The following is a 20,417-nucleotide window of genomic DNA, read 5'->3' on the forward strand; positions in this document are numbered from 1 at the left end:
TACAACTTGTGAGTAACACACTTTTCTCTCTGATCTCTCTGATTTTCTACCAGAGCATTATCAGCAGTAATAGAGTCAGATCTTCACGGACAAATCCCTTTAATGTCATCCACAGCGCCCAGGGGAGACCACCCTCATTGGGAGCAGGGTGGCGAGAGCTAATTTCAACCCACACAATAGATTCATGTCTAAGGCTGCCTTGTTAGATCACACTATTTCTTTGTGTAAAAGACTGTGTGTGTGTTTGTGTGTGTGTGTGTGTGTGTGTGTGTGTGTGTGTGTGCGTGTGTGTGTGTGTGTGCGTGTGCGTGTGTGTCTGCACATATTAAATGGAGAACTGTACAGTCTGAGCGTTGCCACTCTGAAGAATTAAGGTCATGTTTTCATGCCTCTTGAATACTAATAATTGAGAAGTGAAGCTTTCCTTTTCATGGGCAAATAACAGTCTAGCTAAAGTCCTGATCAGTAAGAAATACAACCAAACCCTTTGACAGAAGACACAATGTTCTCACAGATAACATCATATGCAGTAAAAAGTGTTTGGAGAAAAAAAAAAAGAGGACATGATGCTATGTTTTGATCGAGTATTGAGCCTTTGTGGTGCAGCCATCCTGGACAATGATGTCATCTGTGGGAAGGTATTTCTCTCAGACACAACCTGTCTGCTCCTCTCGGGGGCCACAGTAACTCGAGCCGCCTTGAAAGTCTGGGAGTGAGCATCGGTCACTTACAGACAAGGGCGTTATTTATTTTTTCTGGAGGAGATTCAATCCCTCCTCCTGCTGCTCCGAGGCTCCGTCCTGAACTCTCTGGCACTAAACACTTTCCCTACAGAGACACACATGAGGTTGTGAGCTCACTTGCAGAGTTCTTTGGAAAGCTGGAGAAGGGTAGGTTGTATAACATGATTAGTCATTGTTAATGTATATAATCACAGAGATTTAGGATGCTAAGGCTCTAAGCAGGCAAAAGACTCTGTTGTTAACATGCTAAGCAGACTTTATAAGAATTTCCTTGCAGTGCTAATGTCATGAATGCCATCTTCCTCTGTGGTACGCTTTTAATTCATGAAGTATAATAAAATACATGCTACTAATGAAATCAATGTTTGTTTAACATGATTCTGATGTTTTCTGTGCAATGCAAACATAATGTTTTCATAGTGTAAGCCAAAATACATAAGCATCATCCTGTATCTTATATATTTATATATACATGTGTGTGTTTTATGTTTTTAATCTGCATTCAAAGGTTCTAAAACAGATTGAGCCAAGAGCTATAATCAGAACCTCACATCCAACTTGTGTAGTGTTTCTTTAATAGACTAAGACTTGTTTTTTCACTTGTAAACATGGAAAAAGAACAGTGACTAAGCGATGGCTCTTATCATTTCATGTTCAGAACAAAACTGTTTGTTTATTTCTTTTCTTTTTTATTTTAATGGACTGCAGGATCAGTAAATACTAAATGAAGTAACAGACTCTGTGTAAAAGGAGTCATGATGATCAGTATGTTGGTATGCAAAAGCACCACTGAAAAGCAGAGGAGCATGACTCAGCATGACAGGGGTGAATGCACAATATACCAAAGTATTTATAGCTTCAAAGACCAGGTGAATATTCAGGGTTGTAACATTAAGACATTTGTGACATAATGTACTTTTAATATATTTCTTTTTAATATGTTTTAGAATGAGAAAGCTCACTTAAAGATACCACAAGACATAATATTTAACACTGCAACAAATCTTTGCTTGAAAACAAAGCCACGCCAAAGCATTCTGAGTGCAGCAATCGACTGGCTTAAAAGGTTATGCCAATCAATACAAAGTTGTTTTGGGGACCAGTGCTATTATATTAATGTCATCCTGAGAAATAGGCACTAGCTTAGGTGGCTTGTCTGGCAGCCTGTTTTGCTTTTTAACTCCACTCACGCTCCTTGATGCAAAGCAAAGATCAGCACCGACAGCTGTTTTAAAAGGTAGGTTATATGGGTGTTTTTAATGGTTTTTTTTTAAAAAAAGCAACAGAAGAGTGTTTACCTAAATTACAAATAATGCAAAAAGTCATGCTATTATCCTAGCCTTGCATCAAGATTTTGTGTATATGTAGCACATAAAGCAGGCAACCTATGAACTGAATAAGCTGAATTAATAATGCTCTGATCCTTATTATGAGCAGCTCCATGGCTAGTGAGGTAGCTAGTTGTGCAGCCAAGGATGACATCGAGGTTGAAGTGGTCACACATTTACTCAGCTCTTTCCCTATCCCTCTGGCACATGTTCTTCCCAAGGTCAGATACTGCATTGCATAATAATGTAAAAAGAAAAAAAGAATCACAAATATGCACACATGCAAACACACAAATGTGCAACAATAGTGGGAAGAAGAAAGCAACTAAAAATAGTACAATCACTGCAGCCATCACCCCCGAGCGTCAGACCACCACTCTTCACTTCACATCTCATAACTTGAGAGTCCTGCTTCAGATACAATCATGAATTTGCTTCCTGAACTGTGTGTGAACCCTTAAGATACACATGCTTTAGTGAACATAAACAACCATGAAGGAAAACTGTGCTTTAGTGCTTCAAACTGACTTTTTTAAAACTACCAGTGGCTTGTAAACAACCTATGACACCCTTGTGTTACAGCACAAAACCTCTTCATCCACCTTCCTCTGCCTTTTCTCTCCTTTCTTCCCCTACTTGTAGCATCCTCCTTTTTCTTCACCTCTTTCTTATGGCCTTAGGGAGCTGTTAGCTATCTGGATACTGGTGCTTTACTGTGAGCACTCATTGATTGCCCCTCTGCTTTCCACAGCCAGTCGGACCAGTCAGCATGGGGCCTGGGCTGTCTGCCTTATCTGTCAATGCTAAGTCAACATTCACAGAAAAACAGAGGAGAATGGAGAGCAAGAATGAGCTGAGAAACTGGGAGAGCATCTATAAAAGGCTGTCCAGGCTTCCAAAGGCCAGCAGTCATATCATCTGTTTTCTGTCCCTCTCTCTTTCTCTCTCTGTCTCTCTCTTTCTCTCTCTCTCTCTTTTCTCTCTCATGCTCAGCTTCTTGTTCTTCTCACAGCCAGAGACAATCAATGGAGTACTCAACCAGATGTCACTTGTCTTGTTTTAAAATAGTGCTCTTCTGCCTTTTCTCCGCAGGAGATGATCCTTTTAGTTTCTCTACTTTTCCTGAAAATTAACCCCTGTTTCACCTCCTCTTGATCCAGTCACCTGGTCAGTCAGTTGAAACATTTTAATAAATGAAAATATAATTCTTTTATAAGGTATTCAGCGTGATTAACCCACATTTAGGAACATGTCTAAGAGTTAATGTACTCTACTGCACTAAGAATATTGATATTAATTATGGAGTCTGTTTTTATTAAACTTCATGTAAAGAAATAATGTGGTTATCAAGACAATGTTTGGACCTCTGTGAAAGCAGTGTTGCTGACTAAAAATCAGTTGTTTTTTTTATCACTTTGTTCTCCAGATGATTGGACTTGTTTCATTTCAGTGTAGTGTTGTCAGCAGCAGGAGCCCATTGGTGGCGACAGCAGGGTGGCACTGTAAACCACCATCACACCTCTGTGTGAATGGGAGCGCTGATGTCAGCACAACTGAAATTCTCACTCCATCATGTAGCTCCAAGAAGCATCCATCACTCCCCCCACTGCTTCCACACAGAGAAGGCTTGTCACCAGCAGAAAGGTGGTTGAGAGAAATGAACATCATTTCGTGTTTGAACACGAGTCGGAAGCCAAGTCTGGCCTTAATTGTCACTAATGTTTTGAGATCTAAACAGTTTTTATATGTTAATTTGATACACTCCAACATAATGCAATATGTATTAACCTGGTTGGGACTTGCTTCACGGAGAGTTTTCTTTGTTCTCCTTTGATGCATTTACACAGCCTTTGAAATGCTGTGAATATGAAATTATACACAGAGCCAAGTCAAGCTGAAGCCACCCCACCTATAATCCATCCATCTTATTGGCAGCCATCTGGCCATATTATTTTGGAGCGGTTGAGTCACAAGCAATACTATGAAAGCAAGAACCTCTGACAACAACATTTTGAACTGCATAGTGACCTGACCAGCTGCAGGCCCCCTGACACCCATAACAAACCTTACTGCCTCGAGTTGGTATTAAACAAAAACTTGATGGATGGACCAGAACAAATAATATTATGCTCACACTTAAAGCTAAATAGAAAAAGCTAACAATAGATCTATCACTTGCTGATCCCAAGTTCAGGGGAAACAGTGTCAAAGACATTATTTGTCTCCTTTAAAACTGGAAAAGGGTCAGATTGTTTGACAACAAGAAGCCATGAGGATTTGTATAGGATTTGGCTGATGCGAATCATAGTGTCAACATCACTGGTGCAGCATAACAGGTGAAAAACGTCAATAGCAGACACACAGTCAAGAAAGAAGGTCATCTCAACAACGTCCACAGGGAAAAAAAATATCTGTTATGAGCTCACAGTGACAATGTTGTGACATTGCTCATCCAATCTCCATCGATGAAACAACCCCCTGTGAAATAAAAATGAGTGACTGCCAGAGCTGATGATGTCACTGGTCACATTTGTCCTGAACAGTGTAGCTGCTTTGACCAGAGGGCTGGGGTGTCCTTGAGACATGCTGATGGAGACCCCACACCACCCCACACCGACTGTCTGCTTAAAAGGCCCATAATATCAGGAGCCCTGCAGGCAGGAAGCTAAAAGGATGGCAACCCCATCGTTCCTTCAAAAAAGAGCGGAATCTGAGCCAGGCACTGCTGACAGGATTCTGACCCTTGGACTTCTGTGTGGCGAGAACTTGTGAAGTAGACCAAATCTCATCAACTTTATCACTTTTATTGATGATGCTCTATCTAAACTGATCAGTCACAGGAAATAGTGTGTTTGTAAAGGGCTATTTTGGCTGTTTCTTTAAAGTGATTTTTTATTTACTGGTTGATCTGTCAACCAACTGTTCTTTTGTATTTTTTCCTGAAAAAAAATCAACAGACTGAAAAAGTCCTACGTGCAGGCACCGCATGAGGAGTGAGTGATTCTATCTGATGCACTGCGAGCCGAGCGGCCCTCCCTCTGGGCAGTTCAGCCTTGCCTGACAAGGAAGAGAGGGAAGAGCTTGTGTGCAGGCGTGCGTGTGTGCGCCGTGCAAGCGCGTGCGTGTCGGGGGGGAGAGACATTGTTCCTTGACGTCACCGCTCAGCCCAGCCTGCCGCTGCTCTCAAACACGTCTTTGTTATTCCGAGGCTTCCACCGGAGACCGACCGATCGCAAAACACGGAAACACGCCGGCAAAGCTGCAGGAGCGGGGCGAACATGGCAAAGGTTCACACAGAATGTACAGTCTGTGTCCCATTCATGCTGAGGTTGTTAATGAAATGTGGAAAAACATGTTTACTACTGCTTGATGCTACATAGCATTTTGTAGGGTATTATTGTTTGTACTACTTTTACTATTAAAAACAACATCTGAAATAGAATTATTAATAATGATAGCCATAATAATAATAATAATTTCTTAAAAATTGACCTAAATATACTCAACAATAAAAGTTTATCTTTGTGTAACGTGTTTTTCTAAGTTACATTTTAAAATTTATTAAAAAAAATATTTTTCAAATATTATTCACATGATAACATTTTACATGTGCAGAATTAATACTAATAATAATAATACTTTATTATTATTATTGTTGTTGTTGTTGTTGTTGTTGTTGCTGCTGCTGTTATTATTATTATTATTATTATTATTATTATTATTATTTAATCACAATTTACATATTTTCGTAATTACACATACTGTTGTTAAATAGCTTGATTATTTGACCAAAACAATTGATCAAGTATTATATATTATATTATTTTTTTTTTGGGGGGGGGGGGGGGGTTCTTTGTTTTTAACAAAAAACATAATAATAATAATAATATAATAATAATAATAATAATAATAATAATAATATAATAATAATAATAATAATAATATAATAATAATAATAATAATATAATAATAATATAATAATAATAATAATATCTCACTAATAAAAGTGTTTTGGATGTTTCAAACCTACGTAACAAACAGTTTATATATAAGTAAACTACTGCTGAACTGGTCAGCTACAGTAAATTCACAGTAAATGCGCTGTCAGCGTGTAGTTACACCTTTACTGAAAGTGTCCTTCCGCGGAAATCTAGGCCGCATTTTTGTTCCAACCGCCGTGCACGGCTCTCTCTGGTAACTGAATAGCCAGTGTAATCTGACACTTCAACTTGCCGTGCTCTACGGTAGTTGATTCAGTCAGTCAGTCACACAGTCTTCGGGGCTCTCACGTCGTCTTTGTGAAGTGAAGGGAGCGCAAGAGGAGCACGTAAACACGCGGTTTGGAGAAACAATACGCAGCCTTGCCATTGAGCTCCGACCTGAAAGTAAGTTTCGCGCCTGCTTATTTTTTGTTGTAAAGCGGTGTTTAAATTGCTCAAGATGGGGTTTGCCTCCCGCTGGACAGACACTACCTGCTAACAATAGGGTGACCTCCTGGAAACCTTTTAACAGCCGCTGATGAACTCGTGTCAAGGGGGCAGATTCTGGTTGTGTTAGCCGTAATGGAGCGTGTTTACGCGGCGTAATATCTAGATGTTTTCTGTATTATAACGTGCACCTTGTGTAGACGACCTGCGTTGAAGCAAAATGGCCAAAGTCAATGTGTCTGTGGGACTGTTTCATGCATTTTGCGGATACTCTATACACTGGAATGTGTTTGTAACTCAGTGATTGCAGGTTTGTGTGTGTGAGTGAATGTCTCGTCTCGATCAGCTGATGGCTCTGTTGATGCTAAACTGAGAATGTATGTCACTTAGCTAACAGTAGTGTGTTTGGGCTCGTTGACTCCCATCAAAGCTATTATCGGCTACCTGTTGTAATGCAATTAGCTGGTATGTCCATGTGTTACTCTGCCGCGTTGTATTATACAATGTCTGTAATGCAGCCTGAGTGATATATGCCACCTTGAGGTGCACTGAAATCACTGCTTATGTTTACTAGACTCTCTTAGGGATAACTGCAAGATCAGATGCTCCCAATATGAGGTCAATTGGGATATTCAGTGGTTTTTGTGACTATAGTCTTTCTTATATCCTGGAAGGTTTTTCCAATACATTTAGTATACTCTTAATATTCCAACCAAACGATGGTAAGGTTGCCTTAAATCAGTGTCCACTCTATTGTTTTAACTGCACTGAAACCTTGCAGTGAACACCTACATGTACTTTTGATGTTTCATCAATGATTGGTCTATGCATCATGTTTCCTCTGCACATTAGCGCCAGGATATATGACAGAGTCCAAGAGTGGCACATTTTCTAAGTGTGAGCGGCCTGCTTGACTCAGCGCAGCTTTCTGCCTTAAGTCTGGCGGACCCTCCCCGTTAAATTCCTCCCGTCTGGATGTGAGGCCAGCCGGGGCAGAGCGAAGCAGAGGGGGGCTCAGGATGGGAGGTGGAAGAAGAGGAGAAGGAGGAGGAGGTGGAGAATGCCGCTCTTTCATTACCCTGCTACAGAACAGCTGAAGTTCGAGAGGGGGTGAAAAAGAGTCATTATTCTGGTTAGTAAGGTATTGATTTTGATGTGCGCATGATAGAAGCAGATCATCAGACCCTTTACTATTTGGTTTTTGTAATAGAAATGTTTAGAAATATTTTATTGAATGTGCTGCCATTATTATCAAAAGCAAATAAAAAAGCAGCATTGAGCAAAAGCAAAATCTCCCTCAAAGTGCAATCTTAACTAATCGTAAATTAAATGAAAAATTAGAGCCTTGAAACATGTTCTGTATGCATTGCAAGAATATTGCATTGGATTGCAGGTGTTTGTGTTATTGTGTCCACTCCCTTGATGTCTGACTAAGAAAGTGTGTAAACACATTTCAGATGGGTGCACCCTCCAGTGTCTCCTTCCTTGGTAATTTAAATTGGTGATGTAATGAAATAGTTTCAGGAGCAACACTTGTCAGCCATACCACATTAATTAGTGCTGCTGCTACCCCCCCACCCCCCCCCCAACTCAAAGGAGTATTAAGTCATTCTAGCAATTCATGAAAAGAAGACATGTTCATTCAGACTACCTGTTCTCATGAAAGAGAGAGTGCTAGGAATTAAATCCATCTGCAAGTGTTTGAAATTTGTATGTTTGTGTGTATGTGTGACTTTTCTTTCCGTCTGTTGTCCCTCTTGGGGCCTCTCTGAAACCAGCCTGCCAGCCAGGCAAGCAGGCAGGCAGGCAAGCAGGCAGGCTGTGAGACAAGAAAGAAGAGTGTCTGATTCACTAAACAGGCTAAAGGCTCACTCTGAAATCAAATTTGGATGTTTTTTTAAAAAAAAAAAAAAGCTTTACGGATGGTTGCATGCAGGCGAACTCTGTAAGACTGGATTGTTTGGTTTTTCTGCGCTGACTGCTAGGCTGCAAAGAAGATCATGATGAATATGTAATGGGAAAAATTGTTTTTTTATAAGACAGAGAGACATCACAGGCACTGGCACCACTACAAGTTGCAGCTAAAAGCGAGGAAGAAGCTGTATGTTGCTGTCCAACAATACGTTTACTCCCCACACCAAACAAGGAGACAATGTAGAGATTACCTTCTTTTAGAAAAAGTATTACCCAATATGGCAGTAAATAAATACTGGATATTTGTTACAAAGAAATGAAGCAGCCTGCAGTAACTAATATCACATTTCTACGCATTACTTTCAGTCACCTGCAATAATTCCTCAGGCTTGCATGCTGCTTCTACATTGAGAAAAAAAAAAGCCAGCGAGTGTGTTTTCCATTCTGTCTTTAAGCCTCTGTGAAGCAGTGAGGTAATTTTGAGAAGAAGTCTGTACAAGGGAAAACAACTGATTACTTGTGTTGCAGTAATTAGATTTTTGTTACTCAGCGATTTACTAAGTTGCTCAGCCTTTAGTGCTGTCGGCACAGCTGCAGCCTGCTGAAAGTGCTTCAATCCTGGCGATTGCTGATCAGTGTTTTGACAGCCTGACATTTTATCTGACTGTTCGTGTTGTTTGAGGAGTGTCGTGAAATACTTGCTGCCTGTCCACTTGACATGTATTCTTGTAGTCTGGTGTCTCGCCATCAGCACTCTTGTTTAGAGTGGAATTCAGAATTTCTCTTTTTTTGTCTCAGACATTGGCTCAAATTAGTTTTTAACCATGTTTTTGTTTTCCATTGGGCACACTTGTTTTCTCTTGTGATTTTTCATTAAAGAAAAACATCTGTCGCCTCACAGGGTTTTAAAGACTCGAGAAAAAGGACTGTAGAATGAGGTTTTGCCCTCTTGTCAGACCTTTAAATGCTTCCTAAATACAAGTGACACACTGAAAATAAAGCACCCAGTAGATATAAGTCATCCTGCTGACTGATTGTGATGACATCAGTGTGGTGAGGGAAGCCAAAAGTGGACCAAGCTGAGGCGCCGGGAAAAGAAAACCTCAACTCCACATGCCTGTCGCCACCGTACTTCAAGCTGCAAATCCTGCAAATCTTGTTCGTCTTGTGGCCGAAGCATGACTGGTTAAAACTCATGAGGTGGCTAAAAAGTCACCGTGAATAATGCTGAGTCCCATAGCAAGTCCTTTATCCTCAATGAGAGATACACATATTTGTTTTGCCACCGACGGTAGAATGCTGTAGCAGTTCTGAGCGTTTTAGAACTGCTGTAATCACTTCTCACAAACTTTCTGGTATATGTTTAAACTACAATATCACTGCAGTGTGATTCCTGCCTTTGCAGCTGTAAGTTGTTGCTGTTCATCACAGAACAACTTAACCAACTTAACTCTGGTTTCAGAAGAATTTTAGCTTCAACCTTGAGCTTTGCAAACATCAGGGAGACACAGTGCTCTAAGTGCTTTTTTTTGCCTTAGACGAGAGAGTGCAGAGAGAAAGTGAAGTTTCTGGCCCACCCCTGTCATCATCTCATGTATGTTTGATTTAATGTTCTCTGAGAAACAAACTCAAGGAAAGTCACAATGGCCATGTCCCGTTTCCCCTCCTTTAAGAGACCACGGTCCTTGAATCATAAATGACACCCAGCCTTCCTCACCAGGAACAATATGAGAGTAAGAGAACACACAGGAGGAACAAAATGTTCCCTCCATCTATCCATTTGCCCACCGGTGCAGCCTGCACACAAGACTTCTCACCATCCCAAGCAATTACCCTCACTTTTTTTTCTTTTGCTGTTGACGAAATCCTCACAGAGCCTGGCTCAGCTGTGTTTGTCTGCATTGGTGAAACGAAGAGAGAAAGGGATCGCAATAGAGAGGAAGACTGATATTATGTGTCTGTGTGAGTGGCGTTGGCGTGTGTCTGTTTGGCTTGTAAATCCTGTTTAAGCTAAACAAACTCATTGTCCTCATCCCCCAACTGTGTGCTCTGTGTGTGGGTTTTGTTTGTGCCTCAACTCTCCCTCCTTTCTCCTTGTCTCTCTCCCTCTCCTTTGAGTTGTAAGTACAGTCACTAATTAGTCACCTCTCCCTCTTCATGCTGGGTCAGTAGTTTGTGTTTGCCCTGTCTCTCCTGAAACTGAAAGATGCCTGCAAGCCAGTGCAGACTGCAGACTCCTCCAAGAGGTCCTCACACCTTGCACAATGTCCCGCCTGAGTTCATTTTCCAGAAAGCCACTCAGGACTGAGCTCATGCTCGCACGCTCTCTCTCTCTCTCATCCAGCCTGCTAACCAACCAGCCTGGCAAAGAGCTGCACCTGCTGGGTTAAGTCAATAACCTATTATGCTTTCATATAACACCAGCAATATGGAGGATTTTGGATACTGCAAATTAATTTTAGTTACCCTCTTCACAGCATGCTGTATATCTTTCAAGCTTAGGCTGTAATGAATAATTTTCTAAAGATAAAACAGCACACGCTCATTATAGTATCATTTGTGCTATTAACAGTCTCTTGTCTAGTCGGCACTGTTGTCTCTCAGAGCGCATGCTGATTTTCTGGCGGAGGTTGCATGGGAGGTGCAGAGTGATGGCAGATATTCTGTGAAGGCGGTCGAATAGTCTCCAACGTGGCCTCCAGGGATACATACTTCCTTGTTTTCTGACAAAGTAAATTAACTAGGATTTACTAATGCGAATAGGCAGCATTTATTATTTGCCTTTGATTTTAATTTTAGGTTGAGAGACAGTAACACAATATCTGCTCTTGTTCAGTCTGACTCTTGCTTACACAGGCAAAGAGGACAAACAATAAAATGTGGTCAGTATTAAGCAGTATTTAAGGCAACGAAATAACTACACCACTGGTTGATTTTCCAGTTTTGCATTTGTTCCATTGATCATGCTTGTTGTGGCTGTTATGGCGAGCCTCCCCCAAATCACATTGGCATATAATTGTAAGCCTCATAGCCTTACTAAGATGCTTTTCTTCCCAGTTTTTACCCGGTGACAGACACGTGTGTTATGCATGCGGTGTGTTTGCCCGCTTGGTGCCCTCCCCTCGGTTTTGACACTAGCAGTTGAGCTAGGCGCTTTCCCAGGGTTCTAAGGACTGACAACCCTTTCATTTTCCCGCCTGGGCGGCTCAGATAAAGGGGCATATTTTAAACCTCTGTGTGGATACACCAACTGTAAAAAGACACGGGTTGGTGGGCCACAGCATTAACTTCACAGAGACGGAGAGGGAGGAAGAAGCCAGGGAGGCGATGAAGAATTAAACAAATAAAGAGGCAAAGAATCTGAATTTTAAAGTCAACATTATTTAACAATGATCTCAGGAACTCATCACATATAAAGTAATACTGCTAGCAACAGACCTTTAAATAACACCGGTAACACCACAGATGACCCCTCTCTCTAGTTTGTTTGTGGTCTATTACAGGGGCAGTGTTTTCACCCTTTTCCTCTAATCTACCCTAGTTGTGTTTCCTCCCAGCAAACCAAAGCCATGATGGAAGCTGTCGTTTATCATATCTGTAATGAGACTAGAGTAATTGTGTGTATTCCGGAGACAGCAATGATACACTGCTTGGCACTTGCCAGGGATCAGCCTCTAAGCAATGTTTATCATTGTCTCCCAAGACTCTTTAATTATCTGGCAAATATTATTGACAAATCAGCAAGGGTCCCTGTTTTTAAGAATGATGGGGTACCATTCGCAAGTATCTGTGGTGGATTGCGCTAACACAATGCGTTATCTTAAATATGTTTGTATGAAAGTTGCTTCTGTATCCAGTGAAAATGAGGAACAGAAGGTGAGGCAGACCTACATCTAATATTTCATTTATTGTTGCCATTATATAAACAGAGTATAATCTGTGCTGAAAATGTGTCTAACTTCAGTTGTTTTTTAAATTAAACATACAGAAGTAATTTAATCCAAACTGAAGATGTTTTAACAACTATTTGTTGGATTTTTGTCAAATTATGTACAAAGATTCATGGTTCCATGATGATAAAACCCCAATGAGTTCCATGCCTTTTACAGTAAGTTTACTGTTTGATTGCTATTATTATTCTTACTTGACAGCACAAAACTTATTAACTAGTACTATCACCAGGTCAACATCTTCATTTCATCTGACAGACGTTCTCATCATTTGCTTTGTGTTGTTTTCAGAATAGCACACGCTAGCATGCTATATTAAGTTGGTGAACAAAACATAAGCATGATTGCTAAGCTTTTTAAAGACATACATTTAATTGAAGATATGCATGTGGTCTGAAAAGTGAAGCCAATGTGAAGGGACCTTAATCTCGCATTATTTTCAGTGGCCAGCAGGGGGCGACTCAATCAGCCTGCTTCTTTCGTTAAAGTAAATTTTAACCTAAAGAGCTCATGGTTTTGATGGCTAGTTTCAAGTCTTATTTATTTATTATTTTGTTTATGTTCGACAAATCAGGGTAAAACAGACAATAAAGTTGGCCGTTTATAATACAGTTGGGTGTGTAAAGTATCCATGAGTTCTCAGTCATTTGACACAGTTAAAAACAGCAGATGACAACTAAACCAGTTTATTTTTTAAATCACAGTAGTTCCTTCTGCCTGTTATGTACAATGTTTAAACGCACTTAAGTTTTAACTAATTAGGTCAATAATTGTAATGTTCTAACTTTTTTCTTTAACGACATGTCTTCATGTTTCAGTCAGTATTCAAGTAATATATCTTAAAGGGGCAATAATACTTGTGAACTCTTGTGTCTGTTAGTTTTCCAGTGACTGCCCATTACTCCAGAATATGTACAACAGCAGCTTCTCACACAGTTATTACACACCTCAGATGTCTCCAAATCCATCCTGCAACCTTTGCTTGTCTGCTCTGGCTCAGTGGAACCTGAATAGCATATGATGGCATTGTTAAAGATGCATGTAAGGACATCACACGCTTCATGTCTTGAAATGGGTGGGGTATATGAGGGGTGGGGGTCAGTTTGCCATGCTACAGCCCTTACGTGCAACACTTTTAAAGGTGTTTGCTCAACAGTGTGGTTACGGTCTCCTGGGAGCATGTCTGTGCTAGTTAGTCAAAGTCAATAACAACACTAGTAGCAGCAAAACAACAGTAGGCAGACATTACTCTGAAGTATGAATTAGAGCCTGATGTTAGCAACCCCCACACAGTTACACACACACACACATCTGCCTCTCATGTCATATCACTGTAACCATGTCTCCCTGGATATCAAATCAAAATGATTGTTTAACAAGAGAGGAAGGTTGCCTCATTGATGTTTGCATGAAATCACCTATGTCATGCAGCATGCTAATGTGTGCATGTTGCACTGAAATGTGTGTGCACGTGTGTGTTAGAGCAAGAGAGGGGGAAGTGGGGATGGCAGCAGCAGCAGTGGCTTGGGGTGAGGTCCTGCCCTGATTTTCTCTGGAATTCCTTTGTTTTTGGAAGCCAGAATGGGGGAAACTGAATCTACGTTGCCTCAGGGTCTCTGCTCCTTGCAAAGTCCTTCACACATCCCTCTGCCGCCATCTCTGATGGTTTAGGGGTAGCTCTGTTTTCAAACCTCACAGCGGCAAAAGGTGTTTTTCACCTTCCTGAGAAAGGAGTGGGGAAGAAAAAGTGACTGCACCGGCTTACCATCTCATACCTAGAGGCGCCGATGCTGCTCAAACATAAATTTTCTCCATGTTTCAGCTCTGCGGAAATGAAAGTCAAATGTTGAGCCTGTCACTCACAGAAGGGTACAGATGATACTTTCTGATGAATATGAATGAAAAACGCTGGAGCAGAAAGAGCACTGTCTTTATTGAAGAACTTGTAATAAGGATAAAATTGTTGCAATGATTGTATAATTTTTTTTTTTTCATTTCCTAAGATTCTCCTTTGCAGACGAATCCATATATTTAATTGCATTTCATTATTACTGAGAGAGTCATGGCTGCTTAAAAGTTGTGAGTGGCTTCCGCAAACTTAAAACTTCACCTCATATTCATGGCTCATTAAAGCTAATAAAACGTAGGTAATGGTGTTAAAATAGTACAAAGGTATTTCCATTTACTCTGTGCCACATGTTTTCTATGACCAGTCTTATCTGACACACTGTCGCTTTCAGTAAGTAACTTCCACAAAGCAGAGCTTTTTCCTCTCGTTTGAAGGGGGCTCGTGTTGAGTGAGGTGGTAATTGAATAGGCTTGTTGCCCACCTCCTTTGAGCCAGCCTCATTCTTCCTTGTCCCCCGGAACTGTGAGTTTGAGGGGGGAGGATCCTGAGGAAAGAGGAATAGGAGAAAGGCTAGGAGGTCTGGTCACGTGAGCAATAATAGTGTTCGTGCTGGTTCCTTTCAGCCTGTCACCGTAAATCTGTTTGACTTGTCACTTTTGAAATCATTACGAAAGCTAAAAGCCTCTCTATTGGATTGTGGTGGAAGCTGGGGGGGCAGTAGCTTTCCTTTGTGTTTTCTTGATGATGATGATAATCAAGTTTGTTTCTGGCCATGCTGCTGTGAGGCTATAATTAGCTCCCTTCTTTTCTGTTCTCATCTTTTTTGCATGTTGCTCCTAAAGTGTAGATAAGGGTGTTTTAGTGGTTTATGGAGGTTTAATGTCATGTTTTATGAGATGATGCCTGAATGATCTCTCTTATATACAGAGACATTTTTTTGCCTCACAAAAATTATTTTTAGCATGTATTCGGTTGATTAAAAAAAAAAGTTTTGATGGTGAATTAGTCCATGTGAGGTCTCTAGTTCTAGTTCCTCCTCCAGGTCAGTCAGTGACAGCAACTGCTTGAGATATGTCTAAACGTGTAATGTCACTTTGTGACCCTACTGGTTGCTAGCTGACAGAAACATGACTGAGTAGATCTCATTCTACAGATAAACACTGCAGGATGTGATGTCTGGATTCAAACTCGTTCCAACCCCTTGCCTCATCTTCCTCTTTTTTTCCCCCCATCTTCTTCTTATTCCAATGATCCATTTTTGCCTGTGTGCGCACCCTGTTTTCGCTCTTTGCTGACCCCCACCCTCTCCTCCCTGTCTTTGGTTTGTGTGCCAGCAGCACTCATGCCTGGAACAGAGCACCAGGGCAGACATCTGTCGCACCGTGTCCCTGATCTGATCTGTGGCTCTAAGCATCAGGGTCATGAAGAGTAGCAGCCGGCTGGCCAGACACTGCAGGAGACAATCTCAGAGTTTTATCTGTGTTTTGGTCTTGCGATGTCTCTTAAGTTTCTTTTTCTTTCACATCAAAATTCACATTGCCCACAGCCGCGCACACACACACAAACACACACCAGGTTATTAAGATATTGGTTGTCGTTATGTTGAGCACCTGTCCTTTGGACTGTGTGGCACTTAGTCAAACTGAGCTGGTATGTCACGTGCCTTCCTGGTAAAGCTCCTCTTTAGATTCACAGGTGCAGAGAAAGAAGTTAAGTGTTGGTTTTATCAGGCTGTACGTTCGCTGCAATGATGTGCAGCTGATTTGAGAAGAAAAATTTTGACCATTAAACTGGATTTTATGCGTGGGGCAATGGGAATTAATGACAAAACTAATGACAGAGCAAATAAAGGATATTAATTGCAGCACTTCAGTTTTGTTAGTGTGGAAGAATAGACTGACACACACACACCCACACACACACACACACACAATGTTTGCCAAATCTGATACTACGCATACTTTCTTGAGAGGTTAATGGCTGCATATCGATTCCACTTACTGTTTTGACATTTATTGGTGTTGCGGTTGTAGAGATTTCATGCGAAATGACATGACTGGTAAATTTCAGATGTTTCTAAGTATTTGAAATGTTACAAATGGAATGTTGTACTCAACAGTACCAGTATTTTTGCATGTTGTAGCCCATAACAAGTCATTCGCATTGCATTACATGTACATTTAAACATTGCCCAGTAGACTCTCTTCCTCCCAGGGGGTGCAATTTCCTCTATTCAATTACAAGTTCTGAAATTTAGCCTGCTGACTTTATTGACAGAGCTAATACATTCCCTTTCATTGAGTATTTAATTACCTTTAAGTTAAGTTTGAAATTAAAGTTGCAGTTGTCAACAGATTTAAATCTCCTGCTGGTGTATTTGAATGGGCCTTTTATGAAGGAAGAAATTTACACACCCCATTCACATCCATGTCTTCCCACTTCTCATTCTATTTGATTTTTCCAACAACAGCTTTTCAGAAAGGTACTTTTCAGCTTTCGACTATATAGGAGTTTTGAAAATAGCTCCCGATTGCAATCAGTGTCATAAAGTAGTAGCTCAAGCTCAAACTGTCTCATACAGGAGTCAAGCCTGAAGTTTCAAGTTATATTTCTTGCAAGCCAGAAAAAAGCACGAGCAAGAGTTTGGAATTCATTCTGAAAAAAGATATGACGTTTCTCTGAAAATGGTTGGTAATAATGTCTGACTTGAACAATCAGACTGAACTGCCTGTTGCTTTCACTTCTTCATTTAGTCTGTCATTCCGTTAGGGTGAGGAAGGTGTTAGCCTTTCATTTCATTAGCATGGCATCCGTTCTGTCAACATGACTTTCATTTGACACATAGATGGATACCTGTATCTGTTCTGAGTACTTGACTTAATAATAAAGTAAGATGCAAATGCCCAGAGCTATATAGTTGCAATTTCTGTAATTTGATTCGATATGATCCATTGGTTTAATTTAATTTATGTTAATTATGTCATAATTTGTTGTCATTTATGGCATCGCGATGGTTCATACAAATCTCTGATTCTCTGCCACCGGTATGCCAAACACCTTTATAAATATTTTATAAATATATGAAATATTTGCAGCAATTGAGAGGCCTACAAAACAACAGGAATGGTCCTTTAACATAGAGCCGTCAACACATTTGAAGAACTCAGTGTGTTAAAGACTCACCCGCCAAATTTCCAGTCTCTAAATCTGAAGCTGCTTTGATTCAGTTCATCTCATGTGAGTCAGCAGAATCAAACAGTAAAGTCGAGTGTGTGTGACAAGTAGATTAGTCCCCCTTATTACACCTGTTCCTTTAAAAAATAAAGATCTTCTCATCTTGTTTACTAAGTCGGAATCCCTGAGATGGAAATCAGGCCCAGAGAAGATGAATGGCAGACGCGACTGTTATCTTTGAGACATAATTGACCTGTGACACACTATTGGCAGGAGCCCAATTCCATGATGTGCTCCATGATTTGAATGTAAATGCTTTTTCATGTAATACTGAAAATGAATGCCATTACGAAGACATTAATTTAAAGGTCTTCTACACAGCCTAATGTGTACTCCAGCCCTTTAATGCTGGCCAAGTGTCTCATATGACCTGAAAAATATGGACACCATACATTTTAAAAGATACAACAAAAACAACTGATCTGCTGCAGAGGATAAATATTAATTGGCTGGCTCTTTGCACTAATTGAATTCACTACTGAGCCAAAGCTTTTAATATTCTTACTCTATGAATTAGTCCATTATAGGTCATCCTTTTTAAAATCACAACAGGAATGTCATACATGAGAACACATTGTCCATGCATGTGGTTATAGTTGTTAATTTATAGTTGTTATTGAATTCTATTTAATTCGAAAAAGAAAAACTTAGATGAAGAGAAACAAGTTCTCTATCATCGGTCTACTTATATTTATAGGCCTATTGGGCAAGTTTTAGCAACACCTAGTGGTGAAGTTTAAGATTGCAGATTACATAGAAAATTTACCTTTATCGTGATATTAGCCTTTGCAATATACATTTCTTAACAACTGCCCTAACTGCGATAAGTTGTAGTCCCTATTTGCATATTTTAAGAAAGTGATGCAGTGCTGTTGCTGAGCATTCAACTCTGTGCACGTCAATGGCGATTCAAATGAACTCTTACTGTCCTGGATGCCTGTTTCATGTAGATGCTAATAATTATGACACTAGAGCACACAAAGTCAGCGTTTTGATGGTGGAAGGTAACGAGGAACGAGGAAATGTGGATGCAGAAGAACTTGATGCTAAACAGAACATCATGTTGGCTATTCGCACTAGGTTGGTTAGAAGAGAGATGACACACTAACGCAGGTACTCCGCAAGACATGTTGAATACTTGTGCCAAAAACCAGGGGACACATTTTTAATCTCTGCTGCCACCTACGGTACAACCAAATCCAGCCAAGTATTGTGTGTTGTGATGCAACCCTTATCCTAATTACCTCATATCTGCTGTCAATTGACATCAGGACAGTAGTCCACAGTTAGTGGTTAGTTACTTTACTGGAGTAATGATAGCACAAGCTACAAAGTTCAGCAGATGTCATAAGAGTTTTGCCAGTGGAGCTTCGTGTGAGAAAACATCAAAGCAGCAGCTTTATTTGTCGCAGATCATATTGTCATTGCAACTTTCAACAGTGTTTCTGCATACCTCATGTTTTCCTGATATCATTCAGCCTAGATTGTGCACATAAAAATATATAAGGGCTCCATAAAAATTTTGAGGGTTTTTTTTTGGGGTTCAAAGCCTTGCTGCACCAAAAGTCAACCTTACAGATCAACAAGCATTAATGTGATTTCTAGATTGCAGTTTTGCTGCTTGAGATACTATTTGATTATTTATGTTGGTGATAGATTTTCTGTAAGAAATTTGATCTGTTGAACTGCTAATTATTTTAGTACAGTATAAGCATGTATCTTACCAAGTTTAAACAGCAGGGGAGACTTGAGTTTTAAATCCAGATGTATCCTGCTGACTTCCGCATATTGAGCGTGAACATTTCCAGTTAAAATCTACCATCAGAACTCTCTCAGACCTGCCAGTGTTTCTGAAATAAACCAGTTTCTGAAAGCTGTTGTATACTAATGATAAGCAAGGTCGGGCTAGTCAAACAGTACAATGTGAATGTAGGCGAGGGGGCTGTCCTTGTGTTGAGGTAGGTCATGAGGGGAGAGAGGGTCTGAGGGTGGTAGAAGAAGATGGGGAGGCAGAGGGAAAGTGTGTGGCACTGCAGCTCTGTTGGTGTACCACCTGCTACTCAGCTGCAGCTACAAATCAAACACAACCCAGTTGCTACTGGCGCTGCGCCATGACACTGATCACTCGCACACAGAACACTGTCAAAACCATCTTGATGGGTAATTAGGGATACTCTATCATTTCTGCAGTAGCTATAACTGCAGCGCTTATGTAGTCGTGCGTGTGTATGTGAATGTCACGGGGGGTGTGAAGATTGCTGCTAACACATTTTACACAAAGGATCAAGGCTCATCCTTTAAAGTCAGTCCAATGCACTTAACTGTAGTGTGTGTCTCCTGCATGAGGATGTAAAGATGCACGCAGTGTGTAACCTTGTGGTTTTAAAGGTCAGCAGTGGTAAGTCTCTTTGTGAGTGTCACTGATGCACATCATGTCCTGTGTGACATTGACCAGATGGGCCCTGCTGCTTTAAAGACAGACAGATTGAGCTTTAAACACATGTGCTTGCACACGTCAAAGAGCAAAAGGAAGTAAAAACACTGGCTGTGATTTAAATATTTAGAATTTTCCCATTAACCCTCATCACTCACAAGAGGACCTTTGCTAAGATGCCTACTTTTACCCTTGCACTGTGAACAATTTTGCAATCTGCGCTGTTATTATCCTAATTTGCACGAGTTAAATTAGAGAAAGGGAGAGCACATTGTGTGCCCTTTGATTAAGTGGAATGTTTGAATGTGGGTCCTCCACCTTCAAGAGAGATTTGATACTTGAGGGTCTGAAGTGTTTTTGATGGAAACTCCATTAATGATTGATAACAGGACGAGAACGGTTATCTCTCTGCTCCAGGACCATCAATTATTAAAAGCTCTCTCCTTGCATTTTGGCGGCACATAAAATATTGTCACCATCTTGAAATCTTGAGTTGATAATATCTGTCAACAGAAAAAAAGTTCTCTGCATTGATTTC

The 20,417-nt window shown here is 40.5% G+C and overlaps 1 protein-coding gene across 3 annotated transcripts in view; it reads left to right on the forward strand.

Moving 5' to 3' along the window:
- Positions 1-6,314: 6,314 nt before the first annotated feature.
- Positions 6,315-20,417, forward strand: part of zmiz1a (zinc finger, MIZ-type containing 1a) — a 97,933-nt gene continuing 83,830 nt past the window's right edge. For all 3 annotated transcript variants that reach the window (XM_042010158.1, XM_042010160.1, XM_042010159.1), the window contains exon 1: positions 6,315-6,456. The gene's annotated coding sequence lies outside the window, so the exon portion shown is untranslated. The remainder of the gene's footprint in view (positions 6,457-20,417) is intronic.

This window comes from Melanotaenia boesemani, chromosome 16, assembly GCF_017639745.1.
Source record: "Melanotaenia boesemani isolate fMelBoe1 chromosome 16, fMelBoe1.pri, whole genome shotgun sequence".
Classification (NCBI taxonomy): Eukaryota; Metazoa; Chordata; class Actinopteri; order Atheriniformes; family Melanotaeniidae; genus Melanotaenia; species Melanotaenia boesemani.